General features: G+C 42.1%; 2 protein-coding genes across 2 annotated transcripts in view; both read left to right on the plus strand.

The window, feature by feature from the left end:
• The window catches only part of NCBP1 (nuclear cap binding protein subunit 1), a 278,082-nt gene that overhangs the window by 140,710 nt on the left and 117,545 nt on the right, over positions 1-19,827 (plus strand). The gene's annotated exons all lie outside the window — the stretch shown is intronic.
• Positions 11,044-19,827, plus strand: part of TMOD1 (tropomodulin 1) — a 61,242-nt gene continuing 52,458 nt past the window's right edge. The window contains exon 1 of the mRNA XM_075280373.1: positions 11,044-11,154. The gene's annotated coding sequence lies outside the window, so the exon portion shown is untranslated. The remainder of the gene's footprint in view (positions 11,155-19,827) is intronic.

The raw sequence follows: 19,827 nt of genomic DNA on the forward strand, positions 1-19,827 counted from the left end.
ACATGAAAAATGAATGAGAATGGGCGGAGTCAACATAAAAGTGGGCGGAGCTAAATTTGTCCCTCTTTCTGATCTTCAAAAGTTGGGAGGTATGCCTAAAGCCATCAGAAAATACATATTTCTGATGGCTTTAGCCACTCAAAAGCCACGCTACTGTCTGCAACAACACTATTCAGTTGGAACGCACGCCATTATGGACACACATTCCAAACTGAATTGGGTCACCGCAACATGAGGAACTGTATTGCGGGGTCATGGCATTAGAAAGGTTGAGAACCACTGCTTTAATACCTGCAGGTCCTGTGCTGGCTGCCATGCCACTGCCTAGTGACACTGCCTCACTGTTCACCCAAGTATTGTCATGAGACTAGCTACAAATGATCACAGAACAGCTCAGGCTGATTGATTGACATGAAAAGCGTCAAATCAGTGTTTTGGAGATGTTTAAAGGGGCTCTATCATTGGGAAAAGTTATTTTTAGATAAGCACATTCTTGCATAGCCTTTAGAAAGGCTACTTCACACCTACCTTTTGTATGTAAATCGCCTCAGTAGTGTTTGAAAAAGTCTGTTTTTTTCATATGCTAATGAACTTCTCATTGTGCACTGTCTGCTCTATGTGTATATACAGCAGAGACTGCTCATCTGGTGCACAGTTGAACTTCATTAGCATATGAATAAAACGGCCTTATTCAAACACTACTGAGGCAATTTACGTACAAAAGGTAGGTGTGAAATAGCCTTGCTAAAGGCTATGCAAGGATGTGCAAGGATGTGCTTATCTAAAAATGATTTTTCCCAGTGATAGAGCCCCTTTAACATGCCCCCCCCCCCCCCATGTCAAGGGAAAAAATTCCCAACTCCAACTTGACAATTAGTATAAATCCCTGGATTAACTTCTTCTTACCAAAATCTAGAACCCATAACCCGTAATATTTTTCTGTGTGAGAAAGGCATCCAGACCTTCTTTGGACTTGCTCAATGAATCCACCACCATCACCACTTCCTGGGGCAGAGAGTTCCAGAGCCTCGCTGTTCTTACTGTGAAGAATACCCTTCTATGTTACTGGTGAAACCTTCTCTCCTCCAGACATAGAGGATGTCCCCTTGTAGCTGTCACTGGCCTAGGAGTAAAAAGATCCTTAGAAAGTTCTGTCCCTTCACATATTTGTACATTGTTATTAGATCTCCCCGTAGACATTTTTATTTTAAAGTGAATAACCCCAAGTTTGTTAATCTATGATTGTACTCCAATCCACCCATTCCCCTAATCATTTTGGTCGTCCATCTCTGCAACCTCTCGAGTTCAAATATATCTTTATTGTATAGGCCCAAAAATTGTCCGCAATAGTCTATCTGTGGCTGTACCAGGGATTTAGGGGTATAACTATGTTCTTGTCATGAGAATCCAGACCAAAATCCCCAAGTTTCTTTCAGTGGCAGTCTTAACCAGTAATTTATTATTATGTACATACCGTAATCATATATTCTTCAACTAAAATGCATAACCTTACATTTGTCTACATTAAACTTCATTTGCCAAGTCCCCTCCCATGCTTTCAGCTTCTTTAGATCCCCCTGTAATATTCTACTGTCCTCCTCAGAGCTTAGTATCATCTGTAAATATGTAAACTCTCGCTGTAAACCCCATACCAGTACCCAATACTGAACCTCATGGCATTCCACTGGTGACTTTGACCCATTGTGAGTATTTACCATTAACAAGTACACTCTCTTTCCACAAATGCATATGTTTTCCCCCAGCCCCAACATTCTCACTTTGCATACCAACCTTTTACGTGGTAGAGTATCAAAAGCCTTTAGAAAGTTCAGATATATTACATCCACTGCATTACCATGTCCAGTTTATATATTACCTCCTCATAGAAGCTGATCAGATTAGTCTGACAGGACCATTCCTCATAAACCCATGATAACTGGGTGTTATAACATTATTTACATTGAAATACTCCAGGATAGCATCTCTTTAGAAAACCTTCAAATGTCTTACCCACCACAGAGGTCAAATGTACCATTCATTTCCGGATCACTTTTAGACCTTTTTTTGAATATTGGCACCACATTTACTGCATTCCAATCATTCAGTCATTACTGAATCCTTAAATATTAGATATAAGTGTCTATCTGTCTCCCAGCATAATTCCCTTAGAATTCGGGGGTGTATTCCATCTGTCACCCATATTCTATTGGTTGGTATGATTCCAGGGGAAATGTTATAGTTTTATTATTTAACCCCTTAAAAAAATCCAAAACTTTTCACCATATTCGTACACTTGTGCACAAGGATGCATAAGGCATCCTTGTGTTGTGGGTTCAGATTTGCATTTTGAGGAATGTTTGAGGTTCAGATTTGCATTTTGAGGAATGTCTTTTTCTTTGATCACTTTTTATTCAAATTTTTAAGAGAGGTGAAACAGCGTAAAAACTGAGGTTCAACTGTTTTGTTTTTTTTCTCACTATAGCGTTCGCCATATGAGAATTTTTTTAGTAAATGGGGCACATGGGAAGCTGAGGCATAAAAAGGTGCATACCAAAAGAACGCAAATGATAAATAATTGCCAATGTACCAACAAGATTTACTTTCTTTACAATAAACTACATTCTATTATTTTTCCACTAGGTGGCCTCATTCAACAATGAAGTTACGAAGCCCAGATCCTTCTTTGGATTCAAAAATTTTAGTTCAGAAGATGAAAGTTCATTCCCACTTATATTTGTTTCCATTCATTTCTTGTCCCATAAAGCTAGTGTTACAGGTTCAAATTGCTGGTTGTTGCTACTGCGACACAAAAGTGTCAAGAAATCCAGAAGGAATTAAATTTCTTGTGACTTGCATAGTCATTATAATAGCTTATTTTGTGTCCCAATTTCATGATGTTGCCATGTACATTACCATAGTAAAATGAGTGTGTTTTTCTTTTTGGTCAGTGTTATGGCTAAAATCACTGTTTAGTCCTAGCTTAAAAATATAGCTTTAGCTATTTCAGTCCACAAATTTGAACCCTTTCCTGACAGTGACATTTTTAGATTTCTGGGGTTGGGGTAAATCTACCAGATATCAGGTTTTATAATTTAGCAGGCATTTTTTGCCACTATATTAACTGCCTTTAACACTCTAATTATTACTATTAGAGAGACCCAACTGGAGACAACTTAGGACCCACTTGCTCTATTGTTTACAAAATATACCCCATGGGGGTATAAAAAATGGTCATAAAAAAATGCATTAAAGATACTATAGCTTCATGGCAGTCTGCACTCATTTTAAACGTCTCTATAGTATTTCTAATTTTATGACTCTGTGAAATCAACCAGAGTTTTTGCCAGGCATAGCAGGATGACTACATGGGAGATGGAAGGAGAATGGAATTTTAACAGTCGATCCATGACACTGAATATATTTAACTTTTGCAGAATGCCGATAGATTTGGAATTCAGGAGGGTCAATTTTTATCTTATGGTCAGATGTTTTATTGAAATCTATAGCACTGTACATTAGGTTGGAATGTACTACAGGGAGACATGGATCTCAGGATATTATCTTCGCAAAAAAAAATAAAATAAAAAAATTGCTTTTCCTGGCTGTATTTAAAGCTAAGAGAAGTTTCTAAAAAGAGTTTCAGAGTCAACTTTTTTGGTTGGTCTATATTTCTACAACATGATGATCTTCCCAGAAAGATCTTGGAAGGGGGAAAAATGGTGGCTCAGTGGTTAGCACTCTAGCCTTGCAGCGCTGGAGTCCTGGGTTCGAATCCTACCAGGAAAAACATCTGCAATGTTTGTATGTTCTCCCCGTGTTTGCGTGGATTTCCTCCCATACTACAAAGACATACTAATAGGAAAAAAATGTACATTGTGAGTCCTATATGGGGGCTCACAATCTACATAAAAAATAAAGTTCTTGGTAGGCTGGGTCTCGGTACAGTGGTGAATGAAAGATGGAAGGAGTTTCAAAATATTGAAACTTTTTGGACTGAAATCTCCCAACTTGTAAAGTTTCACAGGCACATCTCCACTGCTACGTCACCAAAGGAATTCTTGTTCAACGCGTTTCCTGAGACAATCAAGGTACCACTAGTAGTAAATTAATTTTTGTTGGCTGCTAAATGCAGTACAGTAACTCAATGGCTTCAACCAATAGGATCCTCCATTTCTGTGGTGATTACTCCACTTAAAGGGGCTCTATCAGCAAAATCATGCTGATAGAGCCCCACATATGCGTGAATAGCCTTTAAAAAGGCTATTCAGGCACCGTAAATGTTATATTAAACTACCCCCCCCATTTTAAAATAAAACCCTAAAAAAGAATATGATTTACTTACGCATCGTGCATGCTGGGCGGGCATTCGGGGTGTGTCTTCTTCTTCATCCATGCCTCTTCTTCCTCCGATGTAGCATGCGGCTTCTACTACGGCTACTGCGCATGCCCAGGCCATTTTTTTTCATCAATGTCAGTTCGCGAGCGCCGAAGTAGGACGGGACCCGAGGACATCGGAGGAAAAAGAGGCGTGGATGAAGAAGACGGCGCACCCTGAATGCCCGCCCAGCGTGCACGATGCGTAAGTAGATCACATTCTGTTTTAGGGTTTTATTTTAAAATGGGGGGGGGGTAGTTTAATATAACATTTACGGTGCCTGAATAGCCTTTTTAAAGGCTATTCACGCATATGTAGGGCTCTATCAGCATGATTTTGCTGATAGAGCCCCTTTAAACATTAGTTATACATGGATACACTAGAGCTGGAGAGAATGAGGAAGTCCCAAACATCATTTTTTTTTTGGGGGGGGGGGGAATGGGGAGATTAGCTTTGTTTGTGACCAAGAGATGAAGCAATTGATGATGCCTTTTCTTTCCACTTCTTGGTACCTTCTCTCAGGGCTAGCGGGAACATCGGGATGGTTAGAGGCTTGACAGGTTCTACCTGATCTTAACCTGGGTGGACTATTACAGTGAAATAAAAAGATGATAATTGTTATTGTGTCTGAGACTAGGAGACATTGTTCCCACGGGGAGAGACAAAAAGGGATATGGGAGGAACCAGTGTATCAATCTATGCATTAGGGGTCTGCCCGGTACTGAAGAGGTTAAATAAAGGTAGTTTGAACCTACTTTGGGTTTGTCATTTGCTGTTATAGATGAACTCAGAGGCAGACACTGAGAGCCAGGGGGCCCTTTGCAAGGTTTAGTTATGGACCTACTGGAACCTTGTGCACAGGTTAGGGCCCTGCTGCAAATTATTACCTGAAGCAGTGCTATAGTGTAGTTGGGCCCATTTCTGTTCTGGGCCCTGTGCAGTTGCACACGCTGAATAGGATATCTGTGTGGCCCTGCCCAGCTTTTTTTACATGCTGGGTGCTTACTCATTGTAAGCACCCAGCATTGTAATAATGGCAGTTGTGGGTACTACAGCTGTGTTTAAGGTACACTGTTGCAACATGCAAAATGGCTGCTATCAGAAATATTCTGTAGGGATGAGGTAGGGTTCCCCATTCAAAGTTTGAGGTAGGGTTCCCCATTCAAAGTTTGCAGCAGGGTCCACGGGCCTTTAGTTACACTGCTGACAACAGTTTCTGTTGCTTTACTAGAAAAATAATACAGCATGTTCTGGTTTTCTCCATCATAACGCGAGGGCTACATGCCACGTTTCACATTATAAAAAGTGGCACAGAAGGAACCCAACAGAAATTTCAATGTAGATTTATGGTATTACATTGCAACATCCTTTGACTATGATATGACAGAACCTTTATCCTGGACAACCTCTTTTACCCTTTCCCACTCTCTCTGCGTCGCACTATTATGTTAAGCATTAAGTTAACGCTCAGCGCTGTAAGGGCTAGTTCACACAGGGGCAATGAGGCAGATTTTGACAGCGGATTTCGCCTCAAAATCCGCCTCCATACAATAGTGGTGTATGGAGACCGCTAGTTTTCGTTTTTCTGCTAGCAAAAAAGAAGCGACATGACCTTTCTTCAGGTGGATTCTGCCTGAGGAAAGCAATAGAAGAGAATGGGAGGCAAAAAACGTGTCACGTTTTTGGCGCTTTTTTTTTGCTAAAAAACGCGACCAAAAACGTGACGCTTTTTTTACAGTCCATTCACTTTAGGGGAGGGGAAAAACCACCTGGCGTTTTCTGAAGCGGTTTTTACCAAAAACTGCTCCTGAAAACGCTCAAAAAAACGCCTCTAGGGCAAAAAACCGTTTCCTCATTAGGAAGCGTTCTTTTTTCCAGACCAAAATAAGCCAGGCGGTTTTTACGTGTGAACTAGCCCTAATACTACTGAGCTGACGTCCTCTATAGAATGGCATATAGGATTCGAAAATTGCATTTCTCCTTCTGTACCATCTGCTGTGCAGCATCATTTGGAAAAGTTTGTGGGGTCAAAATGCTCACTATACCCCTATTCACATGACCACTGAGGCCAATCAGCGGTCTTAACAGGTCACAGGAAGAGATCCGTAATGTCACAGGTACCTGTAACATCACATGCCATTCGCTGATTGGCCTCAGTGGTCACATGAGGCTTAAGTGGAACTCTGGAAGAGACCCGTTCAGCAGAAGGACCGGAATCCACAGGGGGGACACCGGAGCATCGGGTTCAGGTGAGTATGAATTTTTTACATTTTCAATGCCTCCAGCTGATTTAAAAGTTAAGAGGGTTATCCATTTTTGCCTGGACAATCCCTTTAACCACTTCCAGACCGCTCATTGGGTTTTTACTTCTGGAACGTGGTTGCTTTGTTCTGCAAGGTACTGGTATGTCCAAACAGATTTCAGCTGCCGAAACAGGGAGCTGTCTGTAGCTTCAGCTGAAGCTCCTAGAAAGAAGGCAGGGAAGGTTTATTACCTTCCCTGCCTTCCCAATTGCTGCGTATACCGCCATTATGTGGCTGCCCTCTGACTCGATGGTCAATTGATCCACCAGGATCAGCGTATGTTAGAACTGCTGGGTCCTACAGGATGCAGATCAGCGCTATAGTAACCTGCAGGAGGCTGTATTACTCCTGCAACTGGGGCTACATGTACCAGCCCCAGTTACAGGGAAAATCAGCCTCCCTCCCCATCCCCATCCCCCCCCCCCTCCAAAAAATAAAATTATCAGATGTCCCAAAAGGTCTATTATAACCTTATGGGGACACAATGTGAAAAAAAAGTAAATAGAATAAATAAAAAAGTAAATAAAATAATATGTCAATAACACGCCCTTATTAAAGGTTATAGCCCCACCCCTGATAACACCATGCATAATAAAAATGACCATAACGGAGAGGAAAAAACTATTTTATAAAGTTATTTAGTATCACTTTGTGTAATTAAATTTAAAGAAATGAAAAGTGAAAACCAGACATGATTTCCCTCCTATTTTGTCTATATTTTCCCGAATATAAAAAAAAAAATTAAAACACACGCAAAAATAAAAACAACATAAAAATAAAGCCCTATATGTCACCGAAAAAAGATGCAGAAATTAGTGGAATAACCCCAATGATAAAAATGATATATCCCTTAAAACCGCACATGTAAAAAACATGAAAATGTGTCTGGTCCTGAACCAAAAATTGGCCCAGTACTGAAGTGGTTAACCCCTTAAAGAGGACCTTTCACCATCTGGGGCACATGCGGTGTAATACACCGCTAGAAAGCCGACAGTGCGCTGAAATGAGCGCACTTTCGACTTTCCTGTTCTGTGCCCCTGCTGAAGAGCTATCGGTGCCGGTACCATAGCTCTTCACTGTCAGAAGGGCATTTCTGACAGTCAGTCAGGAACACCTTTCCTCACAGTAGCGTCTATAGTGCTGTACTATGAACGGGGGCGTTTCTTACTGCCCAGCGATGACACTTTTTGGTGAGGAATACCCCCCCCCCCCAAGCAATTGTCTATTGATCAGTACTATCAGGAAGGGAGGGGACGTTCCTCACCGTTCTCAAAGTACAGCGCTATAGGCTGTGAGGATGGGCGTTCCTAACTAACTCTCAGAAACGCCCTTCTGACAGTGAAAAGCTACGGTATCGGCACCAATAGCTCTTCACTGGGGGCACAGAACGTGAAAGCCGATAGTGTGCTGAATTCTAAACCACATGTACTAAACCACATATGCCCAAAATGGTGAAAGTTCCTCTTTAAGGACCCGGCCAATTTTCTGTTTCACATTTTCGTTTTTCCCTCCCCACATTTCAAGAGCCATAACTTTTTCATTTTTCAGTTCACATGATGGCTTATTATTTGCTAAACAAATTGTATTTTGTAATGGCACCATTCAATATGCTGTGCTGGGAAGCTGGAAAAAATTCAAAATGAGGTGCAATTGGAGAAAAAAAGCATCTGCGCCAATTTCATATGGGCTTAATTTTTACAGCATTCACTGTGTGGTAAAAATGACAGATTACCTGTATTCTGCGTGTCAGTACAAACACGGTGATACCACATTTTTATAGTATTTGTAATGTTTTGATACCTTTTAAAAAAATGAAAAAATTTGCAAATAAAAAAAAAATTGTGTCGACATGTTGTGACACCTGTAACTTTTTCGTATTTACTTATATGGAGCTGGGTGCGGTGTCTTTTTATGTGGGACAAGATGACATTTTTATTGATACCATTTGGGGAAAGATCTGATAGTTTGATCATGTTTTATTCAATTTTTTTATAGGATGAAAAGTGTTGAAAAAAAATGCTCTTTGGCTATTTTGATTTTTTTACCGCTACACTGTTCACCATATGGGAGATATATTATAATATTTTAATAGTTTGGGCATTTTGGAGCACTGGGATATTTAATGTGTTTATGTTTACTTTATTTACTTTTATATCTGATCTAGGGAAAGGGGGGTGATTTGAACTTTTATATCTAACTAACTATATATACCTGTATATATACCTTTTTTTTCTTCTTAATTTTATGATCGGACTCCCTAAGGACCTTGAAACTTAGGGGGTCTGTTTGCTCATGCTATTCACTGCAATATTACAGAATAGCAGTAAATAGCAAAATGCCATCAGTTCTATTAGACACTGCCTCTGGCTGCGTGTAATAGAGCTAAAGCATTGACAAGCCTGGAAGCCTTCAATAGGCTCCCGGCTGTCAAAGCAATCGATCACCGCCCTCCAGTGGCGTTCTGGAGGGCAGCAATCGTTGGAAAATGGCGGCGCTCGTGGCACTTGCGGTCCCATTTGACTGCAGTGTCTAAAGGGCTAACAGCCGCGATCGGTTCGAGCATCGTTTGCTACTGTTAGCGGCAGGTGCTGACCGTATTATACAACCAGCATCCGGCCTGTACAGAGAGAGCTCAGCTCCTATCCATACATTCCCATGCATACATTCCCATGCGACGCAGCGCTCTGGTTCGCTAAGGGGTTAAAGAAACAATGCCAATATAAAGCAGACATATGGTAAATGATAACTATTAAGAATTGTTTGTGATATGACTGTGTTTTCACCATAACAGAAACTTTCAGAATTGATAGTTTTATGTAATTTTCAGTAAATTGTCCTGTTTTTTAACAAACGAACACAAAATATAATGATGACCATAATTTACCACCAACATAAACTACAATGTGTCATAAAAAAACAATCTTGGAATCACCTGGATAGGTAAATACAATATGAAGCTATTCTCACGTAAAGGCTTCCATCTAATATCCCTCTTTACTACTGTACACAGGTAGAGGGAAAGGCTTCCATCTAATATCCCTCTTTACTACTGTACACAGGTAGAGGGAAAGGCTTCCATCTAATATCCCTCTTTACCTACTGTACACAGGTAGAGGGAAAGGCTTCCATCTAATATCCCTCTTTACTACTGTACACAGGTAGAGGGAAAGGCTTCCATCTAATATCCCTCTTTACTACTGTACACAGGATAAGAGGGAAAGGCTTCCATCTAATATCCCTCTTTACTACTGTACACAGGTAGAGGGAAAGGCTTCCATCTAATATCCCTCTTTACTACTGTACACAGGATAAGAGGGAAAGGCTTCCATCTAATATCCCTCTTTACTACTGTACACAGGATAAGAGGGAAAGGCTTCCATCTAATATCCCTCTTTACTACTGTACACAGGTAGAGGGAAAGGCTTCCATCTAATATCCCTCTTTACTACTGTACACAGGTAGAGGGAAAGGCTTCCATCTAATATCCCTCTTTACTACTGTACACAGGATAAGAGGGAAAGGCTTCCATCTAATATCCCTCTTTACTACTGTACACAGGTAGAGGGAAAGGCTTCCATCTAATATCCCTCTTTACTACTGTACACAGGATAAGAGGGAAAGGCTTCCATCTAATATCCCTCTTTACTACTGTACACAGGTAGAGGGAAAGGCTTCCATCTAATATCCCTCTTTACTACTGTACACAGGATAAGAGGGAAAGGCTTCCATCTAATATCCCTCTTTACTACTGTACACAGGTAGAGGGAAAGGCTTCCATCTAATATCCCTCTTTACTACTGTACACAGGATAAGAGGGAAAGGCTTCCATCTAATATCCCTCTTTACTACTGTACACAGGATAAGAGGGAAAGGCTTCCATCTAATATCCCTCTTTACTACTGTACACAGGTAGAGGGAAAGGCTTCCATCTAATATCCCTCTTTACTACTGTACACAGGTAGAGGGAAAGGCTTCCATCTAATATCCCTCTTTACTACTGTACACAGGATAAGAGGGAAAGGCTTCCATCTAATATCCCTCTTTACTACTGTACACAGGTAGAGGGAAAGGCTTCCATCTAATATCCCTCTTTACTACTGTACACAGGATAAGAGGGAAAGGCTTCCATCTAATATCCCTCTTTACTACTGTACACAGGTAGAGGGAAAGGCTTCCATCTAATATCCCTCTTTACTACTGTACACAGGATAAGGCAGCAGTGTGATGCCGCGGCTCCTCCTCACTCATTCACCTGAGAAGCCGCCCACAGCTCAGCGGCAGCACCAAGTGCACGGAGCCCGCCATGTGACGTCACGTGAGTGACAGCGGCAGTGCCCTCAGAAGCCTGGCTCCATACTCGGCGGCTGAGTTCTCTGCCTCCACCTCAGCTGGGCTGCAGCTTCGCACAAGACTCCGTCAAGGACACGTCCAGCCAGTGTCACACTGCCTGCTCCATCTCCACATCCCCTATACAGGGTAAGAAAAAGTTTCTTTTCTTAAAACTGTTGTTATGTGTTGTAAACTGGAATCCCTGCTCCGTGCCGAGCCAGGACCATATCTGGGCAAAATATTCGTTTGTCACCAAAGGGGGGACTGCTTCCTCTATAAATAGCACAAGACAGTAATCCATAGGGATGGAGACAATGCACACTTGTCCCGGGCTGCTGGGGACATGTTGCTGTCCTGCTAGCAATTCCTGTGACTGCTGCCTGTGCACCCAAACTGCGATTATTGTAGTAGCAGCAGCTGGCATGCTGCATCACCTGGGCACCTGGGCATCAAGAAAGTTCAGTTTGATGTCTTATTGTCGTACAGTGGGCTTTTTATATCAGTCTTATACATAGACTTAATATGGCAGGTGAAAGTGATGTATTTGCTATAGTGTGTCATTGTTCACTTTTGAGGAATAATGACCAGTCACGTGTTTCTCATTGCTGACCTATACCATCATAAAGACAAGCACCCAATGACTCTTGGTCCTCAAGATTTTATGATCTTTCCGCTCTGAATACATGAGTGGCAGTATGTAAAGATCTATGGTTATTACAGTGTTTTAGTATTTGTAGTATATGTTACGGCGCTTGTAGGATCGGGCACTGGGGCAAAACCTTAGCTTAGATTGGCCTAAGATTCCAGAGCACTGCAGCATATGTATCTGTAAGGAACTGTTCAGACATATCATGGAAAGAACTGGTTGTGCCAGAGCTGGAGAAGAGTCAGTGCTATAGAAATAGAAATGTTCTATTAGGGGGTGTTCACACTACCGTCGGTGTCCAACAGGTAGTGTCCGCTGCTAATGTCCGTGCAAGATTTTGAAAGGACATTAGCAGCGGACACTACCTGTCGGACACCGACGGTAGTGTGAACGCTCCCTAGATTTTCGGAACTGAAAATATTCAGACATATTTCTTGCATCCCCATTAGTAATCCTATTGATGGAAATTATGGTTAAAATTAATCTGTTGCAGGTATTGAGATATTAAAGCATCAGCATACCCAGCATTGCATAAGGACATGCTGGTGGTTTAGTGTTTCATAACCTGTTGACTGTGCCTGTTCCCTTAAGGGGTTTTCCGTAAACATAACCATATTTAACTTTGTAGAGAATCACAATATAAAAGGGTTATCCACTTTCTCCTATTCATGGCTCAATATTAGATCTAGTCCGACAGCTGGGACCGCTGCAGATCAGCTCCTCCCAGACAAAACAGCTCCTGGTTAGTGGTTAGTGTTTACATTGTGGGTGCCACTGCCAGGATGCTCTTTCACTGTATGATTTCTGGAAGTAGCTTTAGGTACTGCAGTGCTGTTCCTTAGATGTATGTGTATACAAACCTGGCACTATACTTTGTATGCCAAGTGGAAGCGCAGATCCTGGCATGCAGACATTACCGGAGCGCACTAACAGCTGTCAAACCCCTGCAGATCTAATATTGATGGCTTATCCTGGCTTGGGTTGTTTGTAAACCTGAAGTAAAACTGTGTGTAGGTGACCTTGTGTAATAGTGTCATCCACAGCACCCTGCACCTTTAAAACTGACCTTCAGCAGTGAAGACAAATGGCTGCATTGTTATGGAAACCTGGAGTAAAGCTGTGTGCATGTGGAGACTAAGAGCCTGCGAGGTTCTGTTGGCTGAAAGGGACATGTGACCATGTGTATGGCATTTGGAATATGAGCGAAAGACTTGCAGGCTTCTATTGGCTAATACAAGTCATTTTTTTGGAGTACTGTATCTCAGGAATGGTACTTCCTAGAGAGTTGAGACCCAGTCTAAAACCTTCCCGGATGCACAATGTATCTGTGCGTCAAATTTGGTGAAGTACGGTCTGATCGTTTGGTCGTGCATAAAGATATAGACAGACAGAAACTCATTTTTATGTGTATAAGAGACTAGTATTCCCTCTGAAACAACAGTTATGGAGCTTTTTTCTTATAACTTTTGCTGTATTTTACCTTTGTTATTTGACCTGAATACTTATTAAATAAATGACATTCCCGTTGCTAAAGGGGAGTGTTCCTACACTGATAATGTCAGCATGGATTGACATGGCACAACACAGTTGCATAGTTATTTCCTAAAGAAAACAATTATTTTCAAAAACAGACATGTCAGGAGAGGTGACAGACTCAGGGTTGGTTCACATCTGCGTTGGTATTCCATTCGGGGGGAGTCTGCATAGGGACCCCCCAAACGGAATACCAAACATAATTGCAAGTGCTGTGCAGTAAAAGCACACGGATCCCCATAGACTATAATGGGGTCCGTGTGCTTGCTGCCAGATCTCCGCACGAGTTATGCGGACAGTAGTTCACAATCTACTTTCCTCTCCGCATGTTAAGTGCGGAGATCACTCTTGTAACTGCAAGAGGTGTGCCAGTGAATGCACATGGACCGCATAGACTATAATGGGATCCGTGTGCTTGCCGCCAGATTTCCGCAGGGGTCATGCGGACAGGAAAGTAGTTCACAATCTACTTTCCTGTACGAATGATTTGTGCGGGCAGCACGCAGCAAGCACACAGACCCATTATAGTCTATGGGGTCTGTGTGCTTTCACTGAACAGCGCTTCCAGTTGCGTTCAGTATTCTGTTTGGGGGGTCCCCATGCGGACTCCCCAGACGGAATACCGAACGCAGATGTGAATGAAGGGTAAGGCTAAGGCCCATGCAGCGAATTGCCACAAAGAAACGCAGCGGAAACACATCACATTTTTTCTGCAGCGTTTTTAACATAATTCCACAGTTTTCCTCTGTGGACTTTCTGCCTCTATTATACTTATATGGAAAACAACAACATTTCTGTAGATATTATTGACATCCTGAGATTTGCATAAATGCTCGAGGTTTTGAAATTTCCGCAACATTTCCACTGCAGGTTTTTTTTCTGCAATGTATGGATGGGATTAGTTAAACTACCATACACTTGGCAGATAAAACAAAAATAGGAAAATTGTGTTACGTGCCTAATCACAATTAACAAAAAAGGAGGGGTAGGGTGAGTTACTCCTAACCAAAGGGACGAATAAAAGTGTCAATTCTTTATTAATACCATTAGAAAGAATACACTATAATTAGGGTCACTAGACCACATAGTTGTGACAGACACAGGTAGGGTCAGAAAATGTATAGTCAAAATAGGTATGATATAGGAGAGGCAGATGATTGTAAACCAACTCCAAACTACATGAAATGACCCAACTCCCCCTTGTCGGGGGAGAATGACCCGGGGTAGATACCATCAGTATCCGAATTTGGAAAAGTTGGGTACAGTCGCTCAGGAAATCACTGACACAGACATACTCAGATGCAGTATTCAAGTGATCGCATTTAATGGCGGGAAAAAGATAGTTTAAGTACAATTCAGACATAGAGCTGTCTTGGCTATTCTAATTAGAATAACATGATTGGTTATAGAGTTATAAGATAAGGCTGGCACATGACTATTGGCTGAGGCCTAATGTAACCTGCATCTCATTATAACTTTACAAATTGGGATGGACTTTCTCATGAAACAAAGAAGAATAAAGAGTGCTTAATGTGTGAGCTGACATTTTCGACACTATGTTCAGATGTATATATCATGGCAAGAGAGATAAAGATGACATGCTGGTGCCAGACAACTCCAGCCTTGCATATAACTGAACAATGGCCTACTGAAAGTCTGCTTGCATCGCTTCACACTCTCAGTGACCTCATCTCATAGTACATGTGTGAGGATACAAAGATGGATGACATTAATAATAGAGTTTATAGAGCAAAATGGCGGATAAGGGCTTGTTCACATCTGCGCCCGGGACTCCGTTCTGCAGGTTTCCGTTTCCTGCACAAAACAGAGGAGACGGAAACCTGCAGGCATCTTTCAAACCCATTCATTTGAATGCTCTCCGCGCCGAAACCGTTTTTTTTTTTAACCGGAAACAGAGTCGGACATGCAGTACTCTGTGTCTAGTTTAAAAAAAAAACGGTTTCGCCGCGGAGAGCTCAAAACGCTCACGGCTGGACTTGGCATGACAGATTTCCGTCTTCTGAATGCAGAAGATGGAAACCTGATAACGGAGACCCGAATGCTGGTGTGAACCCAGCGTAAGAGATACATGACTATACTTGCCCCTCACAACCTCATAGTCCTTTATCATAAAGGCTCTATTCCCCTAGGAGCAACAAAATAGTAAGCCCACTATTAATTGTGTAGATCAGGGCTACTAGGTTAACTCTTACTTGCAGTAGAATGCTACACTGCAGACATGGAAGCAGTATATTTTCTGTCTAGTGGCATTCTGCCTAGTAAAACAAAGCCCTATAAATTGAGGGAATTCTAAACTGAATATTAAAACAGCTGACGCGTTTCAAAATCTGACTACTTTATGTCAGGGTTGAGGGGATATCGTTACTCCATAGGGAGAGAACCACCATTTAGGTGTGTGGAGTCTTATTAAGCCATGAGCGCTCCACTGTGCAAAGGAACATGGGAAGAATATGTAAATCTGACTTCCATGATGTAATTAGGAAGCCAGTGCCTCAAACATGCACACCAATAGAGGGCGCTCACTGAGAATGTGCAAGTCTATCTTCCATTACATCATAGAAGATAGACTTGCACATTCTCAGTGAGCGCCCTCTATTGGTGTGCATTCTTGAGGCACTGGTTTCCTAATTACATCATGGAAGTCAGATTTGCATATTCTTCCCATGTACTTTATGTCAGTAATTTCATCAGAGGTGTTAGATATAGGAGAGAGAGATCTGACACTATAGGAGATAATTCTGAAGACCCACTGGTGCAGACCCTCCTCCTGCTCCCACCTCGGCTCTGATGTGTGTCTGCGAGAGGTTGCGGGTAGAGCGGTCTATTAAAGTAAAGGCCCCGCCCATCAAATGGACTTATCAACCAATGGCCAAATAGCCATTTTCACAGCGTGGGGCTCTCGCCTAATTCATCTCTCTTGGGCTCTGGTGCGACTTGTTCTCTTCTGGCCCACTGACTGACTGGTTACGCATACAATCTCATCTCAGGATTTGCGCTGTTTGTGGAGTCATGCCAGTGTCCAGGAGAAGTGAGTAACAATGTTTTTTTATGTTTGATGGCCTCCCCAGAACCTTTGCTTATTATTCTCTGGTGTCTGAAGAGAAAATCAGTTCCAATTTGGACGTGTTTGGTCCAAACGAAACTGCAAGTAGAACCTCATCAATATTGTAATAATGCAACCAAACTAACCAACATACAAGAAATCATATATTGTTGTCCAAAACTGATAGTCAGTTTCAGTTATTTTTTGACTAACTGCCAATCAAAATGAAATTAGATGGTCCAATCTAAGACTATGTCACAACTGCAGTAGGTATTTGCAGCGCTGTTGCCACTTTATGAGTTTGTTGAAAAAATAAGCGCCCTGCTCAATTGCTGCAGATTTCACAGCTGATTCACCTGCAGAGTACTATAAGGGGGCGTTCACACTACCGCCACCATCCGCACAGGGGTTTCCTCCTAAACCGTGGGAAAACTGGACAGGGGACAGATTGCCGGCGGTCAGCTTTAAAACCAATTCATTTGAGTGAGTTTTTAAAGGTAACCGCCGGTGTCTGTATGCGGCCTCTCTGCCTGGAAACAGTTTTTTTTGCACAGGCACAAAGTCGTACATGCAGTTGTACATGCCAGTTTTCTGAATTTTTGAGGGTTGCTTTCTAGGCAGTTCTATAACAATAATAGAGCCCTGAAAACTTCCTACATAACAGAGCCAGACACAGCTCCAATATGTGTGAAACGTACATTTCCTACATAAATGAACCAGACAGCTCCAATATAAAAAAGCTAAACACATCCCCAAGATAACAGTCAAGTACTATTCCCACATATCAGTCAGACAAGCTCAAGGTTCACACTAGCGTTTGGATTTCCATCCTTCAGGTTCACTTGGGGACACTAAAGACAGAAACCCTATCCAGTTTCGTAGATTATAATGGGGTCTGCTGGATTTCCTCTGATTTTATACTGAATCTCAATATTGAATCTGGGATGGAGTACCTGAACGCTAGTGCGAACTTAGCATTAGAAGAAACAGCAACAGGTAACACTGAAAAGAAACAGTCATGGCTCGCTCAGAGAAGAACTTATTACAGCTTCCAAGCATAGCTCCACTGAAAAACAAGCATACATAACTTGCGCAATAAGAAATCGGCTGCACGATGCCCCCATATCAGCCAGAGGAAGCTTTGTGCTACCATCTCAAAAAAATCATACCTCCCAACTTTTGAAAAACAGAAAGAGGGACAAAATGTGTGGCCGTGCCAAATTTAGCTCCGCCCACTTTTATATGGACTCCGCCCATTCTCATTAATTTTTCAGGTGCCCCCACACAGTATAATCCTCCTACAGTCACATGTAAATTATATGTTCCCACATTATAATGTTCCATTCCAACTGCCCCACAGTATTAAGTCCCTTTTCTTTTGCCCCAGTTTAAATTGGCGGAAACTAGAGGGGACATGAAACTGGAGCAGCTGGAGGTAGTTGGAGGCGGGAAATAAATCAATGGCAACTGGGGCGGGACATGAAACTGGGGGCAACTAGATCCCCCTCCAGCTACTACCACGGTTTAATGCCCTCCAGTGACCCCCATTGTTTATTATCCCACTCCAGTTGTCCCCATTTTAATGTCTCTCTTAATCCCCCCAGTTTAATTGCCACCTTCATCTGTTCCCAGTTTAATTTCCCCCTTTCATCTGCCCCTGTTTAATATCTCCGCTTCATCTGCCCCAGTTTAATGTCCCCCCATGTCTGCCCCCAGATTAATGTCTCCCCTTCGTCTGCCCTCAGTTTAATGTCCCCCCTTTGTTTGCCCCCAATATAATGTCTCCACTCCATCTCTACACCAGTATAATGTTCCTCTTCCATCTCTGCCCACAGTATAACGTTCCCCTTCCATCTCTGCCCCTAGGTTACTGTTCCTCCTCAATTTGTCGTCAAAGTTTATAACATAAAAACACTGATATTTGCCTTTCCTTGATCCCCTGCCTTTCTGTCTGCAGTCTCAGTGTCAGCGGTGAGCTCCGGGTGCGATGTGATGACATCACTCACATCGCTCCCAGAGCCGGAGCTCAGCACTGAAGGAAGCTCCTGCTTCCTTCAATACTGTATTCAACTCATCTGCATCCTCCAGACGCAGATGAGTTGAAACCGGGACATACCGTACATCCCACCAACCAGGACTGCAGGACATGACCCTGAATCTGGGAATGTCCCGCAGAATCCGGGACGGTTGGGACGTATGAAAAATGGTTAGCAGTGCTCTCATATAAAGCAATGAGTCTCAGTCTGACTAGAACATTTTCATCGAGTTTTCACATTAGTTATCTCATGAACTTGTCTATATATTACCTTGTGTAAAATGTTAGTATTATATTCCAAACAATTGGAAATAAAAGTGCAGTTTTACTATATTTTCAGTTGCACGGCCTCTCCATTCAGTATGTTCACTTGCAGCAAATATCCTATTCATATTAATGGAGCTTGCAGAATCCATTTGCAGGCCTCCAAAACAACCTTTTACATAGTACAGAAATTTATTTTGCAGAAATTCGTACTACAAAACATCTCATGTGTGAAAATACCCTAACAATGAATAGTATTTTAAAATTTTTAGTATATGTTTACAATCTTAGGCCTGGTTCACATCTGCGTTTGGTATTCCGTTCAGGAAGTCGGCTTTGGGATCCCACAAACTGAATACTGAACGCATTAAAAAGCGGTTAGCAAAGTGATTAGCAAAGAAACCACATGGACCCCATTGACTGTAACCGTGTTTACATAAGAGAGAATGCAAGCCCCCCCCCGAACAGAATACTGAACGCATTGAAGGTGATTAGCAAAGAAACCACATGGGCCCCATTGACTGTAATGCGGTCCGTGTGTTTTCCGCGCGGTGTCTGCACGAATAATGCTGAGAGGAAAGTACTGCAAGAAGTACTTTTCTCTCCACATGATTAACGCAGACATCGTGGGGAAAACACAGGAACCGCATTACAGTCAATGGGGTCCATGTGGTTTCTTTGCTAATCACCTTCAATGCGTTCAGTATTCTGTTTGGGGAGGGGGGGGGGTCCCCAAGTGGACTTCCCGAACAGAATACCGAACACAGATGTGAACCAGGCCAAATGTTTGCAGATAATATTGCAAGTGCCCCAGACAAAATGGAAAATGAGTGACCTGCATTCTCTCTTATGTAAACAAGGTTGTGACATTTTGGAATGCACACTCTTCTGACTGACCTCTTGTTTTTCACGTCAGCGTGACATCCTGTTGATGATGCGCGATCTTTAATGTATACACAACATGTCTACCTCCTGGGCAGAATCTTAATACATGGAATATAAACGCAATAGAAGAGTCTTATGACTAAGCGCTTTGCTTGTCACTTTGCAGGGATTACTTTTATAAGGTGAAGGTTGATTTAGCGGCATAGCTGAAAAGGCATTACTGTAGAGGACCTGCCAATGCTAAATACACGCCAAATTCATGTTCTAATAAATTACATTTTACAGACAATTACGTGAACGTAGGTCCATGGGTTGTTCTTTCTTGTCAGGTTCAGGTTTTGACAGAACAGGGATTAGACTAAATCATAGTTTACACCACACTCTCGGTGCTAC

This window comes from Leptodactylus fuscus, chromosome 1 (assembly GCF_031893055.1).
Source record: "Leptodactylus fuscus isolate aLepFus1 chromosome 1, aLepFus1.hap2, whole genome shotgun sequence".
In the NCBI taxonomy this organism is placed as follows: domain Eukaryota; kingdom Metazoa; phylum Chordata; class Amphibia; order Anura; family Leptodactylidae; genus Leptodactylus; species Leptodactylus fuscus.